This window comes from Heterodontus francisci, chromosome 34 (assembly GCF_036365525.1).
Source record: "Heterodontus francisci isolate sHetFra1 chromosome 34, sHetFra1.hap1, whole genome shotgun sequence".
Classification (NCBI taxonomy): domain Eukaryota; kingdom Metazoa; phylum Chordata; class Chondrichthyes; order Heterodontiformes; family Heterodontidae; genus Heterodontus; species Heterodontus francisci.
The window spans coordinates 28,583,166-28,610,764 of record NC_090404.1 but is presented as its reverse complement, the minus strand read 5'-3'; the positions used below and the strand labels follow the sequence as shown (position 1 = coordinate 28,610,764).

The following is a 27,599-nucleotide window of genomic DNA, read 5'->3' as shown; positions in this document are numbered from 1 at the left end:
AAATGGAATTTAACCTGGAGAAGTGTGAGGTGATGCAGTTGGGGAGGTCAAACAAGACGAAGGAATTCATGGTTAATGGGAAAATACTGAGAAGTGTATAGGAAGTAAGGGACCTTGGGGTGAATGTTCACACATCCCTGATGGTAGCAGGACAAGTCGATAAGGTGGTTAAAAGGGCATATGGAATCCTTTCCTTTATTAGCCGAGATATAGAATGTAAGGGCAGGGAGGTTATGCTGGAACTGTATAAATCATTGGTTAGGCCACAACTTGAGTACTGTGTGCAGTTCTGGTCACTTAATCTCAGAAAAGATGGAATTGCACTCGAGAGGGTACAGAGGAGATTTACGAGGATGTTGCCAGGACTGGAAAAATGCCACTATGAGGAGAGATTGGATAGGCTGGGGTTGTTCTTGGAAGAGAGAAAGCTGAAGGAAATCTGATTGAAATGTACAAAATTTTGAGGACGTGAATAGGGTGGAGGTGAAGGGCCTGTTCACCTGAGCAGAGAGGTCAGTGACTAGGGGGCAGAGATTTAAAGTGATTGGTGGAAAGATTGGCAGGGAGATGAGGAAAAGCTTTTTCACCCAGAGGGTGGTGAGCATCTGGAACTCACTGCCTGAAAGGGTAGTTGGGGTAGAAACCCTCATCTCATTCAAAAGGAGTCTGTATATGCATCTCAAGTGCCTTAATCTGCAGGGCTACGGACCAAATGCTGGAAGGTGGGATTAGAATAGCTGGATCGTTTTTCAGCCGGCACAGACACGATGGGCCAAGTGGCCTCTTGTTGTGCCTTAAAACTTAAAAAGAAACAGCTGCGTTTGCTGACAGCGCAACCACTAGGTGGCGCAGTACTTGCACATGCACAAATGCAGGCTCTTCAACTGGAAGGTCAGTGCCTGCGACCTTCAGGCAGCTGCCAGGATTAAAGATGGCGCTGCTCAATTTATCACAGGAAATGCTTATGGCTCGATTGTTCTAGCAAACTAACCTTACATGAAGTTGGATGGAAGCCCAATAATATGCTACTATGTAGTTATAAGATACTAACTGTAATCCTCAGATCCATTTAATATTCCAGTAATCCTATTAAATACAAAAGGAATTTTATGATTGACTTTCCATTGGAAGATTGTGAATTGACACCCCGATCGATGGAAAAGAAAATCGGGCAGAGTATAAAATGTGTTGCCAATTGGTTATTGTGATTCATTTATATGACTGACCAGGACTGATTTCACCCGAACGCAGCTACTAGCTCCCAGCCTGTCTGGCCACTCTGCCCCCTCGGCAACTCGCTTTCCCCCCTTCCTCCCCACTGTGGCTGGAAACGAGGGAGGGGGGGGTGGGGGAAGCAGGGAGCGAGCGGTCGCATAACGGAGTGGCGCGAAGCAAGGAACAATCAGCCAGGGGAGTTGGGGCATCGACGTCTGGAGCGAGCAACTGAGGGGAGGAATTGTCGAGGCCTTGGGGGGGTGGGGGGTGAAGAGCTCCAGCCTCAAACTCTCCCATTCTACCACTTCCTCCAGCCAAGTAGGGGGCTGGATACCTGATGACGCTTTATCGCGCATGCGCGAAGATGGACCAAGCGCGGATATGCAATGACGTTGGCGCAGCGCCATGATGTCATCCGGCGCACAGGCCACTTAGCCCTGGCAAGATGTAGCTGCGCGTGTGCACAGCTTGGCGCACTTTGATGACGTCAGCCGGCTGCTGCGTTGTCAGGAATCACTTTGAGAAAAAAAACTTGTTTCCGGAGATTCTCCATTGAATTTCAATAAAAGTTCCACTCACTCGGCTATTCTGTAAAAGCTGCTCGGAGGTTTAGTGACCAGGATATAATCTGCCTTCATTTTCCTGAGGCTGTGCTCAATGTATGGGGAGCTTTGACCTGCACTGTTGTGTGATGATGCATCCCAGGAATAGCCAGTAACCCGCTGATTGAGGCTGCAGATGCCACTTGCTGCTGACAGTGGGTGATTGGACAGTGAAGGGCAAAATATTGCTGATTGTCCCTCGTTCACTCACTGTGGAGCCGGGGAAAAGTGAATAGTTGATGGGTTTTTTCCCCCTTCTGAAATGGAGCTTAGATCTGCTGTTAGTTACCAAGCTAGTGCTGCAGGATTCTAACACAAATCGACCAGAATATCCAGGATTTGAGGAGCTTTCTGCACCATCAGAGCTGGAAACAGAAGCGAATGAAAGGCATTGTGCAGAATTTGATTGTGCACACAATGTGCAAATGTAACAGGGCTTTGAGAGATTGTTTTGTGGTAACGTTTAACAGTCAGTGTGAATTATTCCATATTTCTTCAGAATTAGTTCCGGTCGTTTTGAAAACGTTTCGCTGCGGTTTCAAGCCGGGGACTTTTCACATGTTAAGTAAACACAATCACCCCTGCACTACAGACTCTCCACACTGCTATTATACCCAGGAACCTAGATGGTTCAACTATGTGGTCATGTTTCATTTCAGCCGTTTGTTTAGTTGAAATACAATTCCACTGCAAAACTTCGCAAAGCTGTAGAAATAGAATCACAGAAAGAGGCCATTTGGCCCATCATGTCTGCACTGGCCAAAAAACAAGCCACCCAGCCTACTCCCACTTGTCAGCTCCTGGTCCATAGCCCTGCAGGTTACAGCACTTGAGCTGCACATCTAAACACCTTTTAAAATGAGTTGGGGTTTTCTGCCTCTTCACTCCATCTCCCCCTCTGATCTTTCTACCAACTACTTTAAATCTATGCCCCCTCATCACTGACCTCTCTGCCAAGCTAACTAGGCCCTTGCATGCACTCTAACTGCCCTCACAATTTTGTACATCTCCATCAAATCTCCCCTCAGCCTCCTCTGTTGCAAGGAGAACGATCCCAGCTTATCCAATCTTTCCTCATAGCTGCATTCCTCTGTACCCTCTATAGTGCAATTACATCCTTTCTGTAATGAGGTGACCAGAACTGCACACAGCACTCAAGTTGTGGCCTAACCAATGAGTTATACAGTTCTAGCATAACCTCCCTGCTCTTGTATTCTATACCTCAGCTAATAAAGGAAAGGATTCCTTCCAATAATAACTTCTTAACCACCTTATCAACCCGTCCTACTACCTTCAGGGATCTGTGGACATTCACTCCAAGGTCCCTCACTTCCTCTACACCTCTCCGTATTCTCCCATTAATCGTGCATTCCTTTGCCTCGTTTGACCTCCCCAAATGCATCACCTCACACTTCTCCGAGTTGAATTCCATTTGCCACTTTTCTGCCCATCTGACCAGTCTATTGATATCTTCCTGCATTCTATAGCTATCCTCCTTGTTATCATCTGCAAACTTCTTGATCATGCCCTCTACATTTATATCCAAATCGTTAATATATAGCACAAAAAGCAGGTGAACTAGTACTGAGCCCTGCGAAATGCCACTGGAAACAGCTCTCCAGTCGCAAAAATACCCATCAACAATTACCCTTCGTTTCCTGCCACTGAGCCAATTTTGTATCCATCTTGCTACATTTCCCTGGATCCCATGGACTTTTATTTTTTAACCAGTCTGCCATGTGAGACCTTGTCAAAAGCCTTGCTAAAATCCATGTCGACCACATCAACTGCACCACCCTCATCTATCTTCCTCGTTACTACTTCAAAAAATTCGATCAAGTTGGTCAGACAAGATCTTCCCTTAACAAACCCATTGCTGACTATCCTTGATTAACCTGTGCCTTTCTAAGTGACAGTTTATCCTGTCTCTCAGGATAGATTCCAATAATTTGCCCACTACTGAGGTTAGACTGACTGGCCTGTAATTATTCGATCTATTCCTTGCTCCCTTTTTCAACAAAGGTACAATGTTAGCAGTCCTCCAATCCTCCAATACCACACCTGTATTCAGTGAGGGCTGGAAAATGATGGTCAGGCCTTGCACTATTTCCTCTATGTGGCTTCTTCTGACAGCCTAGGAAACATTTCATCTGGCCTTAGTGATTTTTCCCTTTTAAAGATGCTAATCCCATTAATACTTCCTCTCTCCCTATGTTGATCACATCCAATGCTTCACACTCTGCCTCCTTAACGACAATATCTGCAGCATCCCCCTCTTTTATGAAGACAGATGCAAAGTATTCATTAAGAAACATTTTTCGCCCCGACACATGGGTTACCTTTTTGGTCTTTTATGGGCCCTAATCTTTCCTTAGTTATTCTCATTACTTTTAATGTACCAATAAAACATCTTTGGATTCATCTTCATTTTGCTTGCCAATATTCTTTCATGCCCTCTCTTTGCTTTCCTTTTTTGATTTCACCCATCCACTTTCTATACTCCTCTCGGCTTTCTGTCGTATTGAGTTCTCGGTGTCGGGCATAATCTTTCTTTTTCTGCTTTATCTTACCCTGCAAGCTCCTTGACATTATGGGAGCTCGAGATTCGGCCGTCCCACCCTTTTTCTTTGTGGGAACATGTTTACCCTGAACCCCTTGAATCTCCCCTTTGAATGCCTCCCACTGTTTTGATACTGATTTACTTTCAACTAGCTGTTTCCAATCCACTTTCACTAAATCACTCCTCAGTTTAGTAAAATTGACCTTGTCCCAATTGAGAACTCTAACTCCTGTTCTATCTTTGACCCAAGCAAATGGGAGTGTAGAAATAGGAGGATAGTGCAGATAAATGCATGGCTGGAAAGATGGTGCAAGAGGGAGGGCTTTAGATTCCTGGGACAGTGGGACCAGTTCTGGAGAAGGTGGGACCTGTACAGGCTGGACGGGTTGCACCTGAACAGAGCTGGGTCAAATTTCCTTGTGGGGCGATTTGGTAGTGTTATTGGGGAGGGTTTAAACTAACTTGGCAGGGGTGCAGGACGCAAGAGGAAATATTTAGAGAGGAATACCAAGGTGCACAGAATACTGGGAGAGATAGATTGCACTAGAGTAGATAATAGTAAGTTATGAGCTGGGGTCAGAGTAAGGGAAAAAGTCTGAATCAGGGTTAATGTGCATGTATGTGAATGCATGGCATGTTGTTAATAAGATTGGTGAGGTACAGGTGCAGATTGACATGTGGAAATATGATGTTGTGGCTATAACAGAGACTGACTCAAAGAAGTGCCAGACTGGGTATTGAATATTCCTGGATACAAAAAGTGTTCAGGAAAGATAGGAAAAGGAAAAAGAGGGGGAAGAGTGGCAGTATTGATTCAGGAGAGCGTTGCAGTGCTGGAGAAAAATAATGTCCCACAGAGGTTGAGGACAGAATCAATTTGGCTAGAACTAAGGAACAAAAAAGGTGCAGTTACATTGCTCAGTGTTGTCTTCGGCCACCAACTAGTCGGAAGGACATGGAGGAACACAACTGCAAGGAAATTACGGAGAGGTGCAAAAATTATAGTGTAGTTATTCTGGGGGACTTTAATTATCCAAACACAGACTGGGATAGTAGTAGTGTAAAGGGCAGTGAGGGGCAAGAGTTCCTCGAGTGTGTTCGTGAACTTTTCTACAGCAGTGTGTTTTTATTCCAACGAGAAAGGAGGCACCACTGGACCTGGTTCTTGGGAATTAGGTGGGTCAAGTGGATTAACTGTCAGGAGGAGATCATTTAGGGGAGAGTGATCATTGTATCAGAAAATTTAGGCTGACTATGGAAAAGGACAAAGAGCAATCCAGGGTAAGAATAATTAACTGGGGGAAGGCCAACTTCAATGGGGTAAGAATGGAGCTGGGGCGAATAAATTGGAGTCAAAAGCTGGCAGGAAAACTGGTAGATGAACAATGGACTACCTTCAAAGAATAGATAGTTCAGGCACAGTCGAGGTATGTTCTCTCAAAGGGGAAAGGCAGGGTAAACAAATCCAGAGCTTCCTGGATGACAAAAGAGGTAGAGATTAAGATAAAGAAGAAAAAGTGTACTTATGACAGATGCCAGGTGGAAAATACTATTGAGAACCAGGCTGAATATAGAAGCTCGAGAGGGGAAGTGAAAAAGCAAATAAGTGAAGCAAAGAGAGAGCATGAAAAGAGACTGGCAGCTAGCATTAAAGGAAATTCCAAAGCATATAAATGGTAAAAGGAGGAGTGGGACCGATTAGGGACCAGAAAGGGGATTTACACATGGAGGTAGAGGACATAGCTGAGGTATTAAATGAATATTTTGCATCTGTCTTTACCAAGGAAGAAGATGCAACCCAGGCAATGGTGAAAGAGGAAGTAAGTCAGACACTGGAGGTGTTTAAAATTGATAAAGAGGAAATATTAGATAGCTTGTCTGTACTTAAAGTGGATAAAGCACCAGGACCACCTGAGATGTATCCAGGAATACTGAAGGAAGTGAGGGTGGGAATTGCAGAGGCACTGGACCTAATTTTCCAGTCTTCCTTAGACTCGGGGATGGTGCCAGAGGACTGGAGAATTGCAAATGTTACACCCTTGTTCAAAAAAGGGTGTAAAGATAAGCCCAGCAACTACAGGCCAGTCAGATTAACTTCGGTGGTGGGGAAAATTCCAGAAATAACTCAGGACAAAATTAATAGTCACATGAACAAACGTGGGTTAATTAAGGAAAGCCAGTATGGATTTAAGGGAAAATCATGTTTAACTAACTTGATGGAGTTTTTTGAGGAGGTAACAGAGAGGATTGATGAGGGCAATGCTGTTGATGTGGTGTACATGGACTTTCAAAAGGCATTTGATACAGTGCCACACAACAGACTTGTGAGCAAACTTGTAGCTCATGGAATAAAATGGTATCAACATGGATACGGAATTGGCTGAGTGACAGGAAACAAAGAGTAGTGGTTAATGGATGTTTTTCAGGCTGGAGGAAGATTTGTTGTGGAGTTCCCCAAGGATCGGTGTCAGGTTAATAAAGCATACAGTATCCTGGGCTTTATTAATAGGGGCATAGAGTGCAAGAGCAAGGAAGTTATGTTGAACTTGTATAAGACACTAGTTCAGCCTCCACTGGAGTACTGCGTCCAGTTCTGGGCACTGCACTTCAGGAAAGACATGAGGACATTGGGAGAGTACAGAAAAGATTCACGAGAATGGTTCCAGGGATGAGGAATTTCAGTTATGAAGATAGATTGGGGAAGTTAGGACTTGTTTGCCTTGAAGAGAAGGCGGCTGAGAGGTGATTTGATAGAGGTATTCAAAATGAGGGGGCTGGACAGAGTAGATAGAGAGAAATCGTTCCCACTCATGAAAGGATCGAGAACGAGAGGGCACAGATTTAAAGTAGTTGGTCAGAGAAGCAGAAGTGACATGAGGAAAAACTGTTTCACACAGCGAGTGGTTAAGGTCTGGAATGCACTGCCTGAGAGTGTGGTGGAGGCAGGTTCAATTGAAGCATTCAAAAGGGAATTAGACTGTTATATAAGAAGGAAGAATGTGCTGGGTTACGGGGAGAAGGCAGGGGAATGCCAATTTGGTGAATTGCTCCTTCAGAGAGACAGTGTGGACACGATGGGCCGAATGTCCTCCTTCTGCACTGTAACAATTCTGTGAGGGTTTATGAAGCGCCCGTCCGCCAGGCCCGTGTTTCATGTTTTACACAAATTGGGTGTGGCAGGGAAGGCCACTCTGTGAGCTCACAGTCCACAGGCGGAAAGGCTGCTGAGTCGTACCAGCCCAGAATGTCCACGGACAAACCTGCAGACTGGGAGGGAGCCTTTGAAAGGCTCCCCATACATTTATCCCTGTGCATTTCAAGCTGAGCAGTCCCAGGACACGGGACAGGGAAGCGTCCTTGTATCTGTTACAAGGTTCTTATGTAGATGAAAATGTCCCATTGAATTTCACCAAATCAAGTATCCATGTGAACCCAGTCAGAGTCAGCACCTTAAGGGAAGGAGAGAGAGGGGAACCAGTGAGTGTGGAACTGAACCCAGAGAGTCAGCACCTTCAGGGAAGGAGAGAGAGAGGAACCAGTGAGTGTAGAACTGAACCCAGTCAGAGTCAACACCTTCAGGAGAGGTGAGAGAGGGGAACCAGTGAGTGTAGAACTGAACCCAGTCAGAGTCAACACCTTCAGGAGAGGTGAGAGAGGGGAACCAGTGAGTGTGGAACTGAACCCAGACAGAGTCAGCACCATCAGGGGAGGAGAGAAAGGGGAACCAGTGAGTGTGGAACTGAACCCAGACAGAGTCAACACCTTCAGTGGAGGAGAGATAGAGGAACCAGTGAGTGCAGAACTGAACCCAGTCAGAGTCAACACCTTCAGGGGAGGAGAGAGAGGAGAACCGGTGAGTGTAGAACTGAACCCAGTCAGAGTCAGCACCTTCAGGGGAGGAGAGAGAGAGGAACCAGTGAGTGTAGAACTGAACCCAGACAGAGTCAACACCTTCAGTGGAGGAGAGAGAGAGAGGAACCAAGGAGTGCAGAACTGAACCCAGTCAGAGTCAGCACCTTCAGGGGAGGAGAGAGAGAGGAACCAGTGAGTGTAGAACTGAACCCAGTCAGAGTCAGCACCTTCCGGAGAGGAGGGAGAGGGGAACCAGTGAGTGCAGAACTGAACCCAGACAGAGTCAACACCTTCAGGGGAGGAGAGAGAGAGGAACCAGTGAGTGTAGAACTGAACCCAGTCAGAGTCAGCACCTTCAGGGGAGGAGAGAGAGGGGAACCAGTGAGTGTAGAACTGAACCCAGTCAGAGTCAACACCTTCAGGGGAGGAGAGAGAGAGGAACCAGTGAGTGTAGAACTGAACCCAGTCAGAGTCAACACCTTCAGGGGAGGAGAGAGAGAGGAACCAGTGAGTGTAGTACTGAACCCAGTCAGAATCAGCACCTTCAGGGGAGGAGAGAGAGAGGAACCAGTGAGTGTAGAACTGAACCCAGTCAGAGTCAGCACCTTCAGGGGAGGAGAGAGAGGGGAACCAGTGAGTGTAGAACTGAACCCAGTCAGAGTCAGCACCTTAAGGAGAGGAGAGAGAGAGGAACCAGTGAGTGTAGAACTGAACCCAGTCAGAGTCAGCACCTTCAGGGGAGGAGAGAGAGGGGAACCAGTGAGTGTAGAACTGAACCCAGCCAGAGTCATCACCTTCAGGGGAGGAGAGAGAGGGGAACCAGTGAGTGCAGAACTGAACCCAGCCAGAGTCAGCTCCTTCAGGGGAGGAGAGAGAGGGGAACCAGTGAGTGAGAACTGAACCCAGACAGAGTCAGCACCTTCAGGGGAGGAGAGAGAGGGGAAGCAGTGAGTGTAGAACTGAACCCAGTCAGAGTCAGCACCTTCAGGAGAGGAGAGAGACAGGAACCAGTGAGTATAGAACTGAACCCAGTCAGAGTCAGCACCTTCAGGGGAGGAGAGAGAGGAGAACCAGTGAGTGTAGAACTGAACCCAGTCAGAGTCAGCACCTTCAGGAAGGAGAGAGAGGGAAAAGGTGAGTGTAGAACTGAACCCAGTCAGAGTCAGCACCTTCAGGGGAGGAGAGAGAGGGGAACCAGTGAGTATAGAACTGAACCCAGTCAGAGTCAGCACCTTCAGGAGAGGAGAGAGAGAGGAACCAGTGAGTGTAGAACTGAACCCAGTCAGAGTCAGCACCTTCAGGAAGGAGAGAGAGGGAAAAGGTGAGTGTAGAACTGAACCCAGTCAGAGTCAGCACCTTCAGGGGAGGAGAGAGAGGGGAACCAGTGAGTATAGAACTGAACCCAGTCAGAGTCAGCACCTTCAGGAGAGGAGAGAGAGAGGAACCAGTGAGTGTAGAACTGAACCCAGCCACAGTCAGCACATTCAGGAGAGGAGAGAGGGAGGAACCAGTGAGTGTAGAACTGAACCCAGTCAGAGTCAGCACCTTCAGGGGAGGAGAGAGGGAGGAACCAGTGAGTGTAGAACTGAACCCAGTCAGAGTCAGCACCTTCAGGGGAGGAGAGAGAGAGGAACCAGTGAGTGTAGAACTGAACCCAGCCAGAGTCAGCACCCACCGGAGAGGAGAGAGAGAGGAACCAGTGAGTGTAGAACTGAACCCAGTCAGAGTCAACACCTTCAGGGGAGGAGAGAGGGAGGAACCAGTGAGTGTAGAACTGAACCCAGTCAGAGTCAGCACCTTCAGGGGAGGAGAGAGAGGGGAACCAGTGAGTGTAGAACTGAACCCAGCCAGAGTCAGCACCTACAGGGGAGGAGAGAGAGGGGAACCAGTGAGTGTAGAACTGAACCCAGTCAGAGTCAGCACCTACAGGGGAGGAGAGAGAGGGGAACCAGTGAGTGTAGAACTGAACCCAGCCAGAGTCAGCACCTACAGGGGAGGAGAGAGAGGGGAACCAGTGAGTGTAGAATTGAACCCAGTCAGAGTCAGCACCTACAGGGGAGGAGAGAGAGGGGAACCAGTGAGTGTAGAACTGAACCCAGTCAGAGTCAGCACCTACAGGGGAGGAGAGAGAGGGGAACCAGTGAGTGTAGAACTGAACCCAGCCAGAGTCAGCACCTTCAGGGGAGGAGAGAGAGAGGAACTAGCGAGTGTAGAACTGAACCCAGTCAGAGTCAGCACCTTCAGGGGAGGAGAGAGAGAGGAACTAGCGAGTGCAGAACTGAACCCAGTCAGAGTCAGCACCTTCAGGGGAGGAGAGAGAGGGGAACCGGTGAGTGTCGAACTGAACCCAGACAGAGTCAGCACCTTCAGGAGAGGAGAGAGAGAGGAACCAGTGTGTGGAACTGAACCCAGTCAGAGCCAGCACCTTCAGGGGAGGAGCGAGAGGGGAACCAGTGAGTGTAGAACTGAACCCAGTCAGAGTCAGCACCTTCAGGGGAGAGAGAGGGGAACCAGTGAATGTAGAACTGAACCCAGTCAGAGTCAGCACCTTCAGGGGAGGAGAGAGAGGGGAACCAGTGAGTGTAGAACTGAACCCAGTCAGAGTCAGCACCTTCCGGAGAGGAGGGAGAGGGGAACCAGTGAGTGCAGAACTGAACCCAGACAGAGTCAGCACCTTCAGGGGAGGAGAGAGAGGGGAACCAGTGAGTGCAGAACTGAACCCAGACAGAGTCAGCACCTTCAGGGGAGGAGAGAGAGGGGAACCAGTGAGTATAGAACTGAACCCAGTCAGAGTCAGCACCTTCAGGGGAGGAGAGAGAGGGGAACCAGTGAGTGTAGAACTGAACCCAGACAGAGTCAGCACCTTCAGGGGAGGAGAGAGAGAGGAACCAGTGAGTGTAGAACTGAACCCAGAGAGTCAGCACCTTCAGGGGAGGAGAGAGAGGGGAACCGGTGAGTGTAGAACTGAACCCAGTCAGAGTCAGCACCTTCAGGGGAGGAGAGAGAGGAGAACCAGTGAGTGTAGAACTGAACCCAGTCAGAGTCAGCTCCTTCAGGGGAGGAGAGAGAGGGGAACCAGTGAGTGCAGAACTGAACCCAGACAGAGTCAGCACCTTCAGGGGAGGAGAGAGAGGGGAACCAGTGAGTGCAGAACTGAACCCAGACAGAGTCAGCACCTTCAGGGGAGGAGAGAGAGGGGAACCAGTGAGTATAGAACTGAACCCAGTCAGAGTCAGCACCTTCAGGGGAGGAGAGAGAGGGGAACCAGTGAGTGCAGAACTGAACCCAGACAGAGTCAGCACCTTCAGGGGAGGAGAGAGAGGGGAACCAGTGAGTATAGAACTGAACCCAGAGAGAGTCAGCACCTTCAGGGGAGGAGAGAGAGGGGAACCAGTGAGTGTAGAACTGAACCCAGTCAGAGTCAGCACCTTCAGGGGAGGAGAGAGAGGGGAACCAGTGAGTGCAGAACTGAACCCAGACAGAGTCAGCACCTTCAGGGGAGGAGAGAGAGGGGAACCAGTGAGTGTAGAACTGAACCCAGTCAGAGTCAGCTCCTTCAGGGGAGGAGAGAGAGGGGAACCAGTGAGTGCAGAACTGAACCCAGACAGAGTCAGCACCTTCAGGGGAGGAGAGAGAGGGGAACCAGTGAGTATAGAACTGAACCCAGAGAGAGTCAGCACCTTCAGGGGAGGAGAGAGAGGGGAACCAGTGAGTGCAGAACTGAACCCAGTCAGAGTCAGCACCTTCCGGAGAGGAGGGATAGGGGAACCAGTGAGTGTAGAACTGAACCCAATCAGAGTCAGCACCTTCAGGAGGGGGGAGAGGGGAAGCAGTGAGTGTGGAACTGAACCCAGTCAGAGTCAGCACCATCAGGGGAGCAGAGAGAGAGAAACCATTGAGTTTAGTGTCGAACTGAACCCAGTCAGAGTCAGCACCTTCAGGGGAGGAGAGAGAGAGGAACCAGTGAGTGTCGAACTGAACCCAGTCAGAGTCAGCACCATCAGGGGAGCAGAGAGAGAGAAACCATTGAGTTTAGTGTAGAACTGAACCCAGTCAGAGTCAGCACCTTCAGGGGAGGAGAGAGAGAGGAACCAGTGAGTGTCGAACTGAACCCAGTCAGAGTCAACACCTTCAGGGGAGGAGAGAGAGAGGAACCAGTGAGTGTCGAACTGAACCCAGTCAGAGTCAGCACCATCACGGGAGGAGACAGAGGGGAACCAGTGAGTGTCGAACTGAACCCAGACAGAGTCAGCACCATCACGAGAGGAGACAGAGGGGAAGCAGTGAGTGTAGAACTGAACCCAGTCAGAGTCAGCACCATCAGGGGAGCAGAGAGAGAGAATCCATTGAGTTTAGTGTCGGACTGAACCCAGTCAGAGTCAGCACCTTCAGGGGAGGAGAGAGAGGGGAACCAGTGAGTGTCGAGCTGAACCCAGTCAGAGTCAGCACCATCAGGGGAGCAGAGAGAGAGAATCCATTGAGTTTAGTGTAGAACTGAACCCAGTCAGAGTCAGCACCTTCAGGGGAGGAGACAGAGAGGAACCAGTGAGTGTCGAACTGAACCCAGTCAGAGTCAGCACCTTCAGGGGAGGAGAGAGGAACCAGTGAGTGTCGAACTGAACCCAGTCAGAGTCAGCACCATCAGGGGAGCAGAGAGAGAGAAACCATTGAGTTTAGTGTGGAACTGAACCCAGTCAGAGTCAGCACCTTCAGGGGAGGAGAGAGAGGGGGACCAGTGAGTGTAGAACTGGAATAAAAACAGAATATACTGTAAATCCTCAGCCGGTCAGCAGCATCTGAGGAGGAGGAAACTGTGTAAACATTTCAGGTCTGTGTGACCTTTCATCAGAACCGAGAAAAGTTACAAATGTGATTGGTTTTGAACAAAGGAATGTGGGGAGAGGTGAGGAAGAAGAAAAGGGAAGGTCTCTGATAGGGCGGAGGGCAGGAGAGATTAAATAACAAAAGGTTTCATGGCACAAAAGCAACTACAGAAACAAAAGATCTGTCTGGATGATGTGTAAATGACAGGATAGCAGCTATCCGAAAACAAAGTAAAGGCATTAAGGAAAGAAACCAGGGACAAAACAAAAACAAACCAGCAAAAAAAAACACAAGTGAAGGAAAAGAAATAAAAACAAGAAATGCTGGAACCACTCAGCAGGTCTGGCAGCATCTGTGGAAAGAGAAACAGAGTTAACGAAGCAGAGAACTGGTTCCGATGAAGGGTCACTGACCCGAAACATTAACTCTGCTTCTCCTTCCACAGATGCTGCCAGACCTGCTGAGTGGTTCCAGCATTTCTTGTTTTTATTGCAGATTTCCAGCATCCGCAGTATTTTGCTTTTATTGAAGGAAAAGAAATGAGGTTATGATCTGAAATTGATGAAGGAAATGTTGAGTCCGGAAGGCTGGACAGTGACCATTGGAAAGTTGAACTGCTGTTCCTCGAGCTTGCGTTGAGCTTTTTTGGAACACTGAAGCGGGCGAAAGAGAGAAAAGTCAGAGTGGGAGCAAGGTGGGGGGGGAATTGAAATGAGAAGCGACAGGAAGCTCAGGTTCACGATTGCGGACTGAACGGAGGTATTCCGGAAAGCTGTCACCTCGTCTGTGTTTAATCTCCCCAGCGTAGAGTAGACCACATTGTGAGCAGTAAATACAGTATACCACATTGAAAGAAGTACAAGTACATCGCTGTTTCGCCTGGAAGGAGTGTCTGGACGGTGGGGAGGGAAGAGATAAAAGGGCAGTTGTTGCATCTCCTGCACTTGCATAGAAAGGCGCTGTAGGAAAGGGGGAAGGTGTTGGGGTGACTGAGGAGTGGAGCAGGTGTCGTGGAGGGGACGGTCACTTCAGAATGCTGAAAGTGAAGGGGAGGGGGAAGATGTTTTTGGTGGGAACATCGTGCTGAGAGTAGTGGAAATGGCGGAGGACGATCCATTGAATACGGACCCTGGTGGGGTGGAAGGTGAGGCCAAGGGGACTCTATCATGGGTCTGGGAGGGAGGGGAAGGGTTGAGAGCAGAAGAATATGAAACAGAATGGACAAGGTCAAGGGCCCTGTCAAACACAGTGTCAGGGGAATTCTCCATCGAGGAAAGAGGAAAACATTATCAGAAGCTCTAATGTGGAATATTGCATTAACGGAACAGATGCAATGGAGACAGAGTGAGAGGAAGTGTAGTGAAGGTAGCTGTGAGAGTCCATGGGCTTATAGTGAATATTGGTAGACAGACTATCCCCAGAAATGGAGAACGACAAATCGAGAAAGGGAAGAGAAGAATCGAAGATGGATCATGTGAAGGAGAGAGAAGAGTGGAAAATGGAAAAAATGTCAGTGAAATTTTGCAGCTCAGTGCGAGGGCAGAAAATGGGACCGATAAAATCATCAATGTACGGGACGAAGAGGTGAGGGAAGGGGCCTGAGCAGGACTGGAACAAGGAATGTTCCACATGGCCTTCAAAAAGGCAGGCATAGCTGGGACTCATAGCAACGCCTTTTATTTGGAGGAATTGAGTGGAGTTGAAGGAAAAGTTGTTCAATGTGAGAACAAGTTCAGCCAGGCGGAGGAGGGTGCTGGTGGATAGGGACTGGTTGGGGTCTGTTCCAGGAAAAAGCAGAGAGCCCTCAGACCATCCTGGTGGGGGTTGGAGGTGTAGAGAGATTGGACATCCATGGTGAATATGAGGTGGTGAGGACCAGAAAACTGTTGAAGTGATGGAGGTCATCAGAAGAGTCACGGATATAGGTGGGAAGAGACTGTCCCAGGGGAGAAAAGATGGAGTCAAGATGGGAAGAAATAAGTTCAGTGGAGCAGGAACAGGCTAAAACCATAGGTCTGCCAGGACAGTCCTGTTTGGGATGTTGGGAAGGAGGTCGAAGCGGGATGTACGGGGTTGGGGAACTATGAGGTTGGGGGCCATGGAGGGAAAATCTCCAGAGGAGAAGAGGTCAGTGACAGTCCTGGATACAACGGCTTGATGTTCAATGGTGGGGTCCTGGTCCAGGGGGCGTTTTTTTTCATTCATTCATGGGATGTGGGTGTCGCTGGCCAGGCCAGCATTTATTGCCCATCCCTAATTGCACTTGAGAAGGTGGTGGTGAGCTGCCTTCTTGAGCCGCTGCAGTCCATGTGGGGTAGGTTATACCCACAGGACTGGGAGGAAGGGAGTTCCAGGATTTTGACCCAGCGACAGTGAAGGAACGGCGATATAGTTCCAAGTCAGGATGGTGTGTGACTTGGAGGGGAACTTGCAGGTGGTGGTGTTCCCATGTATCTGCTGCTCTTGTCTTTCTAGTTGGTAAAGGTCGCGGGTTTGGAAGGTGCTGTCTAAGGAGCCTTGGTGCGTTGCTGCAGTGCATCTTGTAGATGGTACACACTGCTGCCACTGTGCGTCGGTGGTGGAGGGAGTAAATGTTTGTAGATGGGGTGCCAGTCAAGCGGGCTGCTTTGTCCTGGATGGTGTGGAGCTTCTTGAGTGTTGTTGGAGCTGCACCCATCCAGGCAAGTAGAGAGTATTCCATCACACTCCTGACTTGTGCTTTGCAGATGGTGGACAGGCTTTGGGGAGTCTGGAGGTGAGTCACTCGCCGCAGGATTCCTAGCCTCTAACCTGCTCTTGTAGCCACGGTATTTATATGGCTACTCCAGTTCAGTTTCTGGTCAATGGTAGCCCCTGGGATGTTGATAGTGGGGATTCAGCAATGGTAATGCCATTGAATGTCAAGGGGAGATGGTTAGATTCTCTCTTATTAGAGATGGTCATTGCCTGGCGCTTGTGTGGCGTGAATGTTACTTGCCACTTATCAGCCCAAGCCTGGATATTGTCCAGGTCTTGCTGCATTTCTACATGGACTGCTTCAGTATCTGAGGAGTCACGAATTGTGCTGAACATTGTTCAATGTAGGAGGAAATGTCAGACAGATGGTGTTCAGCCTCTGCCAGGCAGAGGTTCGAAGGCCAGATAACAACAGCACCACCCTTGTCAACAGGTCTGACCAATCAACAACCAGTTTGTATCAAGGTGCGTTTACAGGACAAAGGAGTGGATTAATGCTCAGGTTACAGGGTCCAGGGGTGGATTAATGCTCGGGTTTACAGGGCCCAGGGGTGGATTAATGCCCGGGTTGACAGGGTCCAGGGGTGGATTAACGCTCGGGTTTACAGGGCCAGGGGTGAATTAATACTCGGGTTTACAGGGTCCAGGGGTGGATTAATGTTCGGGTTTACAGGGTCCAGGGGTGGATCAATCCTCGAGTTTACAGGGCCCAGGGGTGGATTAATGCTAGAGTTTACAGGGCCCAGGGGTGGATTAATGCTAGAGTTTACAGGGCCCAGGGGTGGATTAATGCTAGAGTTTACAGGGCCCAGGGGTGGATTAATGCTAGAGTTTACAGGGCCCAGGGGTGGATTAATGTTCGGGTTTACAGGGTCCAGGGGTGGATCAATCCTCGAGTTTACAGGGCCCAGGGGTGGATTAATGCTAGAGTTTACAGGGCCCAGGGGTGGATTAATGCTCGGGTTTACAAGGCCCAGCGTGGATCAATGCTCGGGTTTACAGGGTCCAGGGGTGGATTAATGTTCGGGTTTACAGGGTCCAGGGGTGGATCAATCCTGGGGTTTACAGGGCCCAGGGTGGATTAATGATCGGGTTTACAGGGCCCGGGGTGGATTAATGCTCGGGTTTACAGGGCCCAGGGATGGATTAATGCTCGGGTTTACAAGGCCCAGGGATGGATTAATGCCCGCGTTTACAGGGCCCAGGGCTGGATTAATGCTCGGGTTTACAGGGCCCAGGGGTGGATTAATGCCCGCGTTTACAGGGCCCAGGGGTGGATTCATGCTCGGGTTTGCAGGGTCCAGGGGTGGATTAATGTTCAGGTTTACAGGGCCCAGGGGTGGATTAATGTTCGGGTTTGCAAGGTCCGGGGTGGATTCATGCTCGAGTTTGCAGGGTCCAGGGGTGGATTAATGCTCGGGTTTACAGGGCCCAGGGGTGGATTAATGCTCGGGTTTACAGGGCCCAGGGGTGGATTAATGCTCGGGTTTACAGGCCCAGGGATGGATTAATGCTCGGGTTTGCAGGGTCCAGGGGTGGATTAATGCTCGGGTTTGCAGGGTCCAGGGGTGGATTAATGCTCGGGTTTGCAGGGTCCAGGGGAGGATTTATGCTCGGGTTTGCAGGGTCCAGTGGAGGATTAATGCTCGGGTTTACAGGGTCCAGGGGTGGATTAATGCTCGGGTTTACAGGGTCCAGGGGTGGATTAATGCTCAGGTTTGCAGGGTCCAGGGGTGGATTAATGCTCGGGTGTACAGGCCCAGGGGTGGATTAATGCTCGGGTGTACAGGCCCAGGGGTGGATTAATGCTCGGGTTTCCAGGCCCAGGGGTGGATTAATGCTCGGGTTTACAGGGTCCAGGGGTGGATTAATGCTCGGGTTTGCAGGGTCCAGGGGTGGATTAATGCTCTGGTTTACAGGGCCCAGGGGTGGATTAACGCTCGGGTTTACAGGGCCAGGAGTGAATTAACACTCGGGTTTACAGGGTCCAGGGGTGGATTAATGCTCGGGTTTGCAAGGTCCGGGGTGGATTAATGCTCGGGTTTGCAGGGTCCAGGGGTGGATTAATGCTCGGGTTTACAGGCCAAGGGGTGGATTAATGCTCGGGTTTACAGGCCCAGGGGTGGATTAATGCTCGGGTTTACAGGCCCAGGGGTGGATTAATGCTCGGGTTTACAGGCCCAGGGGTGGATTAATGCTCGGGTTTACAGGCCCAGGGGTGGATTAATGCTCGGGTTTACAGGGTCCAGGGGTGGATTAATGTTCGGGTTTACAGGGTCCAGGGGTGGATCAATCCTGGGGTTTACAGGGCCCAGGTTGGATTAATGCTCGAGTTTACAGGGCCCAGGGGTGGATTAATGCTCGGGTTTACAGGGCCCAGGGGTGGATTAATGCTCGGGTTTACAGGGCCCAGGGGTGGATTAATGCTCGGGTTTACAGGGCCCAGGGGTGGATTAATGCTCGGGTTTACAGGTTCCAGGTTTAGATTAATGCTCGGGTTTACAGGTTCCAGGTTTAGATTAATGCTCGGGTTTACAGGGCCCAGGGGTGAATTAATGCTCGGGTTTACAGGATCCAGGGGTGGATTAATGCTCGGGTTTACAGGGTCCAGGGGTGGATTAATGCTCGGGTTTTAGACTATGCTCCCTCGTACTAGATTCCCCGTCCAAGGTTTATCTTTATCTACTCTATAAGTTCCAATTAACATCTTGAAAACCTGGATCAGATCAACTCTTAATCTTCGCAATTCCAGGAAATACAACCCTCAGTGAGGTGATCAATCTTGGCAGAAGGGATAGGGAGAGGCATTACTTCAAAGCACAATTCTAAAGATTGCGCAGGGACAGCGGGACCTGTTGTTTCATGTGCATATATCATTGAAGGTGGCAGGACATATTGAGAGAGTAGCTGGCAAAGCATTAGGGATCCTGGGCTTCATAAGTAGAGGTATTGGGTGTAAAGCAGGAAAGTTTTGCAAAATCTTTTTAAAGCTCTGGTTCGACCACAACAGGGGTATTGTGTCCAATTCTTTAGGAAGGATGAGAAGGTCCTGGAGAGGGTGCAGAGAAGATTTACACGAATGGTTCCAGGGATGAGGGAATTTAGCTACAAGGTTAGGTTGGAGAATTGTGATTGTTCTCCTTGGAACAAAGGAGCCTTAGGGGAGATTTGATAGGAAGGATGTGATTGCACTGGAGAGGGTGCAGAGGAGGTTCACCAGGATGTTACCTGGGATGGTGCATTTCAGCTATGAAGAGAGACTGGATAGGCTAGGGTTGTTTTGCTCCGGACAGAGAAGGCTGAGGGGACACCTGATAGAGGTATAAAAAATTATGAGGAGCTTAGATATGGTACATCGGAAGAAGCTTGTTCCTTCAGCAGAGGGGTCAATAACTAGGGGGCATTTAAGGTAAGATTTAAGGTAAAGGGCAGGAGGTTTAGAGGGGATTTGAGGAAAAGAAATTTCACCCAGAGGGTGGTTGGAATCTGGAACGCACTGCCTGAAGGGATGGTAGAGGCAGAAAGCCTCACAACATTTAAGAAGCATTTAGATGAGCACTTGAAACGTCATAGCATACAAGACTACGGGCCAAGCGCTGGAAAATGGGATTAGAATAGATAGGTTTCTTGGCCAGCACAGACACGGTGGGCCGAACGGCCTGTTTCTGTGCTATATGACTTACAACTCTATAAGTCTATGAGGTGTTTAAAATGTTGTCAGGTTTGGGTAAGTTAGACAAGAAAAAGAAAAGCTGTTCCCATTAGCTAATGGCACAAGGACAAGGGGACACAGATTAAGGTTTTGAACAAGAGATACAGGAGGGATGTGAGGAAGCAGTTTTTTTTACGCAGTGAGTGGAAATGACCTGGAACTCGCTGCCTACGAGGGTGGTGGAAGTGGAGACGATCAATGATTACAAAAGGAAATTGGATGGACACTTGAGGGAAATAAACCTGCAGGACTACGGGGATAGAGTGGGGGAATGGGACTGACTGGATTGTTCTGCAGAGAGCTGGGATGGAATCAAAAAGATCAATGCCCTCCTTCTGTGCTGTAATGACTCTGTGACTCATTTGTCTCTCCTCATAACCTAACCCTTGGAGTCCAGGTATCATTCAGGTAAATCTACACTGCACTCCCTCCAAAGCCATTATATCCTTCCTAAGGTGTGGTGCCCAGAACTGAACACAATACTCCAGGTGTGGTCTAACCAGGGCTTTGTGTATCTCAGTGCTTTTTCAGTCACACTGATACCTGAAATCTTTTCCCACAGACAGAACAGACAAACCTTTAACCTTCCACATTCACCGCCGATGAAATTCAGGTCCTGATGAATCTGGTGACTCTGTCAGATCTTGATGCGATGTTTGGATTGAGTTTCCATCTGTAAATCATCCCTTTCTAACCCCCTGTAAAAGGAGTTTACAACAGCCATTATTGTCAGTCCAGGAGAGACATACAGAAGACACAAGCATTTCTCTTGGCTTGACTTTTCCATCTGCAAATCCTCCTTAGGAGGAAAAGGGGGAGCAGTGTGTGTACCTGCCCTGATATCCCCCTCCCCAGGCCTGTCAGTCAAACCGCCCCACTCCTCCCAGTCCACAGCTCAGCCTAGCAGCTTCCTGCACCTTGAGCCAGGTGTGGCCCAGTCCAAGGGGAGTCTTTGTGAAACCAGGGCGTGGGGGAGGGGGACCTCCTGCCCTGTGCTGTGTCCCAAATGGTTCCTCCCTCCCCCAGGCCCCTTTACAACTGAACTAAGTTTCCTTTAAAGTTTTGCCCTTTGTTGTTACAGTTCTCCTCCATTTAGAGATGCTCCCTGACCAATCCCCATTTCACCTCCATTTAGAGATACTCCCTGACCAATTTCCAGTTCTCCTCCATTTAGAGACGCTCCCTGACAAGTCCCCCATTTCTCCTCCACTTCGAGATGGTCCCTGACCAATCCCCATTTCACTTCCATTTAAAGATACTCCCTGACCAGTTTCCAGTTCTCCTCCATTTAGAGACGCTCACTGACCAGTCCCCATTTCTCCTCCACTTAGAGACGCTCCCTGCCTCTCCTGGATTTTGAGACAGTCTCTGCTCTTTGTTGAGATTCGGGCCGGAGGGAAGCGGTGGAAGCCGCGGCTGGAAAGGTTGATCTTGTTGTTTGTTGTGATCTCGCTGTTTAGATTGTCTCCTGACTCCACACTCGGTGTGTCTGCAGCCTGCGAGCCCCGGGCTTTATTAACCCGCCTCCCTCTCACCTGCTGGAATCGCGCTCTCTGCCTCAGACCCTGCCGCCCGCCCGGCTGATTGACGGTAGCGCCGGACCAATAGGAAGAGCGGGGGCGGGACTGGAGGACCGATCAGCCGCGAGTCCTCCCGCCAGTCGGAACGCATGAGGGACATGTCCAGTCCAGTCCTATGCTCCTAATCTTTTGTCGCTCAATGGGGAGGGGAGGGAAGTTAGAGGACTTTCGCCTGGACCTGGTTAAAACAGCAATGTGTATGTCCAGGATTTGTGGGGACCAGGCTGGGGCTGTCACTGTCACTGTGGCTGCTGGGCTCTCTTCCTTGGCCTTGTTTGTGTCTGGGTGGCCCTGGAGAGAGAGCACACTTGATGCCTTCTGCATCCGGTGGGTATAGGGTGTCTCATAGACACTGGTAACAACATTCTGGTTTAGTTGGGAAAGTTCCCTTTGCTTTAATAAAAGCAAAATATTGCGGATGCTGGAAATCTGAAATAAAAACAAGAAATGCTGGAAATACTCAGCAGGTCTGGCAGCATCCGTGGAGAGAGAAGCAGAGTTAACGTTTCAGGTCAATGACCCTTCTGAGTATTTCCAGCATTTTTTGTTTTTATTCCTTTTGCTTTAGGTACTTTACAGCCTTCCGGACTCAAACACTGAATTCAGACAATGAACCACAAGTCCGATTGATCAAAACCTGTTACATTTCTAACCTTTGCCAGTTCTGATGAAAGGTCATCGACCTGAGAAGTTAACTCCTTCTTTCTTTACAGATGCTGCCGGACCTGCTGAGTATTTCCAGCACTTTCTGTTTTTATTTCAGATTTCCAGCATCCATCATATTTTGCCTTTATTCCCTTTGCTTTTGTTGGGACTTTACTTATTTTGGTTTGAAGGGACCACATGTTTGGGGGAGCAAGACAGGAAAGAATATTGCAAATATTGGAAACTAGAATTGTCTGTTTAGTTTAGTTTAGAGATACAGCACTGAAACAGGCCCTTCGGCCCACCGAGTCTGTGCCGACCACCAACCACCCATTTTATACTAATCCTACACTAATTCCACATTACTACCACATCCCCACCTGTCCCTATATTTCCCTACCACCTACCTATACTGGAGGCAATTTATAAAGGCCAATTAACGTATCAACCTGCAAGTCTTTGGCATGTGGGAGGAAACCGGAGCATCCGGAGGAAACCCACGCAGACACGGAGAACTTGCAAACTCTGCACAGACAGTACCCAGAATTGAACCCGGGTCGCTGGAGCTGTGAGGCTGCGGTGCCAACCACTGCGCCACCCTGTTCTGAATTTCTATCCTGTAGTTACAGTGCTGACTTTTTTGAACTCCTTTCACAGGGTATTAGAAGGGGAGGATTTACAGAGGGGAAACTCAAACCATACATCACATCAAAATCTTACAGATTCACTCGATTCATCAGGACCTGAATATCATCGGCCTTTGAATGTGGAAGGAGAAATGTTTGGCTGTTCTGTCTGTGGGAAAAGATTTCAAACCGTGACTGGAAAAGCACTGAGACACACACACCCGAGTGAGAGTGTTCCAGTGACTGACTGTGGAAAGAGCTTTAACCAGTTACACAGCCTGAAAAACATCACCATTCACAGCGGGGAGAAACTGTACACGTGTTGTGTATGGATGAGGCTTCAACTGATCATCCAACCTGGAGAGACACAAGGACACCCACATCACAGAGAAACCGTGGAAATGTGGGGAGTGTGGGAAGGGATTCAAATACCCATCCCAGCTGGAAATTCATCAACACATTCACACTGGGGAGAAACCATTCACCTGCTCTGTGTGTGGGAAGGAATTTGCTCATTCATGTAACCTGCTGGGACACCAGCAAGTTCACAGTGGGGAGAGGCTGTTCAGCTGCTCTGAGTGTGGGAACAGATTCACCCGTTCATGCAATCTGCTGACACACCAGTGAGTTCACACTGGGGAGAAACCATTCACCTGCTCCGAGTGTGGGAAGGGATTCACTCATTCATCTACTCTGCTGACACACCAGCGACTTCACACTGGGGAGAGACCACTCACCTGCTCAGAGTGTGGGAAGGAATTTACGTGTTCATCAGATCTGCTGAAACACAGGAACATTCACAGTGATGAGACCTTTTAAATGTTCTGAATGTGAGAAGACTTTTAAGCGCAGATGTGACATGGTGACACACCAACGTACTCACACTGGAGAGAGGCCGTTCACCTTCACCAAGTGTGGGGAGAGATTTGCTCGTTTATCCTGCTTAAATACCAGCAAGTTCACACTGGGGAGAGGCCGTTAACCTGCTTCGTGTGTGGGAAGGCACTCATCCAACCTGCTGACACACCAGCGAGTTCACAAGTGACTGCAGGGGTTGGATTCTGCTGTTATTGCTGCTGTTAATCACATCCAGCACAGAATCATGTTCATTCTGATGAATAAAGAAAGATCTGCATGTATACAGCACCTTCCACTACCTCAGGACATGTTAAAGTGCTTTACAGTCAATGAAATACGATTGAAGTGTAGTCACTGTTATAATGTAGGAAACACAGCAGCCAATCACATACAGCAAACTCTCTGGAGTGGGACTTGAATCCACAACCTTCTGACTGAGAGGTAACAATGGTAACAACTGAGTCACAGTCAGGGTTCATTTCTTGTTGATGTGAACTGGTGTTAGGATCACTGGACCTTGTAACATGATTATGTCTTATAGATTATGATTATTTTTTTAAATTCAAGATGGAATCCAGGAGGTCAGCTGACCTCACCTCCACTCTGTAAAAGGTGACCAGGACAACAGAGCGAACAGATCAAAGAGTGTTTTCTGAAGAACAGAGTCTGCAGCACTAACACCTGAAGAACAATGGGTTTCACCCTCCCAGACTTTTGAGTTAAGAGTCATAGAGTTATACAGTGCAGAAACAGGCCCCTCGGCCCATCTTGTCTGTGCCGGCCATCAAGCACCTATCTATTCTAATCCCGTTTTCCAGCACTTGGCCCGTAACCGTGTATGCTATGGCATTTCAAGTGCTCATCTAAATGCTTCATAAATGTTGTGAAGGCTCCTGCCTCTACCACCCCTTCAGGCAGTGGGTTCCAGATTCCAACCACCCTCTGGGTGAAAAAATGTTTCCTCAAATCCCCTCTAAACCTCCTGCCCCTTGCCTTAAATCTATGTCCCTAGTTATTGACACCTCCGCTAAGGTAAAAAAGTTTCTTCCTATCTACTCTATACCCCTCATAATTTTGTATACCTCAATCAGGTGTCCCCTCAGCCTGCTCTGCTCTTAGGAAAACAACCTTAGCTTATCCAGTCTCTCTTCATAGCTGAAATGCTCCAGCCCAGGTAACATCCTGGTGAATCTCCTCTGCACCCTCTCCAGTGCAATCACATCCTTCCTATAGTTTAGTTTAGTTTAGAGATACAGCACTGAAACAGGCCCTTCGGCCCACCGAGTCTGTGCCGACCATCAACCACCCATTTTATACTAATCCTACACTAATTCCACATTACTACCACATCCCCACCTGTCCCTATATTTCCCTACCACCTACCTATACTAGAGGCAATTTATAAAGGCCAATTAACCTATCAACCAGCAAGTCTTTGGCATGTGGGAGGAAACCGGAGCACCCGGAGGAAACCCACACAGACACAGGGAGAACTTTCAAACTCCATGCAGGCAGTACCCAGAATCGAACCCGGGTCGCTGGAGCTGTGAGGCTGCGGTGCTAACCACTGTGCCGCCCTATAGTGTGGCGACCAGCACTGTACACAGTACTCCAGCTGTGGCCTAACTAGCATTTTATACAGCTCCATCAGAACCTCCCTGCTCTTATATTCGATGCCTCGGCTAATAAATGCAAGTATCCCATATGCCTTCCTAACCACCTTATCTACCTGTGCTGTTGCCTTCAGTGATCTACAGACAAGCACACAGAGGTCCCTCAGACCCTCTGTACTTCCGAGGGTCCTACCATCCATTGTATATTCCCTTGCCTTGTTAGTCCTCCCAAAATGCATCACCTCACACTTCTCAGGATTAAATTTCATTTCCCACTGCTCTGCTGATCTTACCAGCCCATCTATATCGTCCTGTAATCTAAGGCTTTCCTCCTCACTATTTAAGACAACACCAATTTTTGTGTCATCTGCGAACTTACTGATCATACCTCTTATATTCACATCTAAATCATTACTGTACACTACAAACAGCAAGGGTCCCAGCACCGATCCCTGTAGTACACCACTGGTCACAGGCTTCCAATCGCAAAAACAACCCTCCACCATCACCCTCTGCCTCCTGCCACTAAGCCAATTTTGGATCCAATTTGCCAAATTGCCCTGGATCCCATGGGCTCTTACCTTCTTAACCAATCTCCCATGCGGGACCTTATCAAAAGCCTTACTGAAGTCCATGTAGACTACTTCAACTGCTTTACCCTCATCTACACATCTAGTCACCGCCTCGAAAAATAAGGAGTCAGCCATTGAGAACATGCAAATGAACCGGCAGGTGGTAACACCTGGGGGCAGTGGAAAGGCCGAGTAGCTTTGTGAAACTAGACTTCTGGTCTTTGTATTTTGGAGAAGAACAATCAACTATTGAATTCTAGGACCAGATAAATTTAACAGACTTTCTGGAGTAAAACAGGCTGTAAGGAATGAACCATCACGTTGTGGCCTCAAGCAGGCTGTAAGAAGAGAACCCATCAGGGTGAGGCCTCAAGGGAAGCTGTAAGGGAAGGCACACAGCAGGGGCAGCTGAAGAGAGAGAGAGAGAGAGAGAGAGACAGAGTGCTCTCTGAAGATATACAGCGAATGGCTGTGGAAACACGAACCAGTTTTTTGAGAGTAGAGGTTTGCAGAGGGGTAAAGGGCTCTCAGGATCATTGAAAATCACACTATCCATGGATGACCAGGTCAGAAGTGCTTAGAGAAGTGAGCAAAGGGAAATATTGTTTCATGAGAAGTCTGGGAGCTGCAGTCCATTGCAACTGGGAGGAATTTGGGACTTTTAATTACAAAGGATTTAATCATCAAAAAGGACTGTGTAATGTATCAGTGTGGTGGGAGATATTCAAGTGTTGAATAAGTAAAGAAAATTCCTTTGATTGTAATTTGGGGTGTCAGCTATTTACAAAGTGTTATTTAGTTAACTGGGATTTCTTTGAATTTAGTTGTTCTAATAAAGGACTTAAAATGTGAAATCTTGTATAATTTGGCACAGACACAATGGGCTGAATTGCCTCCTTCTGTGCCATAAATTTTCTCTGCCTCTATGCTGAGATTTGAGATTTGTTTCTGCTGATATTTATAACTTTATAAACTTGGCTGAAGTTTAATATTCTGGATAAATGTAAAATAAATCAGCTTTGTTTCAAACACACTGTTGTAGATTTGTTGTCTTTCCCACCCGAGTGTTGAGCATCACCTGGCTGGAGCCCAGAAAGGACAATCTGGAGGGAGGATCGTACGGCAGGAACAGAACTTCAGCCTGAACACAGTCCTTCAGGATCACACTGAGAGGGACAAACGGCACTTTGGTCTTTCTCGTCTCTCTTCACTGACAGCAACGTCCCCGTGTGGGTTAATCCTGAGACCTGTAAGAAATGTGTCCCAGCCGCTCTCTTCCATGGTTCAGAGCTCCTGGACACGGAACAGAAGGCTCCTTTACAACTGTGTTTAGAGTCAGGAAGAACAACGTGCTGTCAAATCAGAGATTTGTGTATAACAGGGAGCTGAATGACGCCTAGCTCCCCAAACTATCTTACTTTGAACCTAGTTTGGAACCAAGTGGATTCTGTTTCTAGGAGAATATAAACTAATATCAACCACAATTGAGGGAGACAAAAGAAGCCATTAGAGAAGCTGAGAGATCTTAGAAAAGAGGATGGTGCATAATTCATCAAACCCAATCAGTATATCCTTCCATTCCTTTATCCATCATGTACTTATCCAACTTCTCCTTAAACGTATCTCTGCTTTTCACCTCAACTACTCCTTGTGGTAGTGCATTCCATATTCCTGCCTCTCTTTGGGTAAAAAAGTTTCTCCTGAATTCCCTATTGGAATTATTGGTAACTATTGGATATTTATCATCACTATTTTTAGAATCGTCCACATGAGGAAAAGCTTTTCTTTACGTCCACCCTGTATCACCTTTTAATAATCTTCAAGACTTCTCTCAGATCACCCATCAACCATCTCCTTTATCTCGGGAAAAGATCTCCAGCCTGTTCAGCCTTTCCTGATAAGTTTATCATCTCAGTTCATGGGCCAACCTTGCAAATCTTCTTTACAGCTTTTCCAGACCCTCCAACACTTTGTTATAATATGGAGACCAGAACCATTCACAGTTCTCCAAGTGTAGTGTAACCAAGGTTCAGTACAAGATTAACATAACTTCATTTCTATCCCTTTAGAAATTAACCCCAGTTTTTCATTTGCTTCTTTTAAGGCCTTATTAACCCATGTTACTACTTTTATTGGTCTGTGTATCTGTATCCTCGATTCCTTTGCTCCTCTGCCCCATTTAAACTCTTATTTTCCAAGTAGTT

General features: G+C 48.2%; 1 protein-coding gene, 1 long non-coding RNA gene and 1 pseudogene across 3 annotated transcripts in view; 2 read left to right on the top strand and 1 right to left on the bottom strand.

Annotated features, from left to right (window-relative positions):
* LOC137349323 (uncharacterized) overlaps positions 1-20,193 on the bottom strand; it is a 28,259-nt gene extending 8,066 nt beyond the window's left edge. For both annotated transcript variants that reach the window (XR_010969338.1, XR_010969337.1), the window contains exon 1: positions 20,079-20,193. This is a non-coding gene — a long non-coding RNA (uncharacterized lncRNA). The remainder of the gene's footprint in view (positions 1-20,078) is intronic.
* The window catches only part of LOC137349252 (zinc finger protein 229-like), a 725,490-nt gene that overhangs the window by 352,780 nt on the left and 345,111 nt on the right, over positions 1-27,599 (top strand). The window lies entirely within an intron of this gene.
* LOC137348778 (gastrula zinc finger protein XlCGF8.2DB-like) lies at positions 21,221-23,171 on the top strand (annotated as a pseudogene).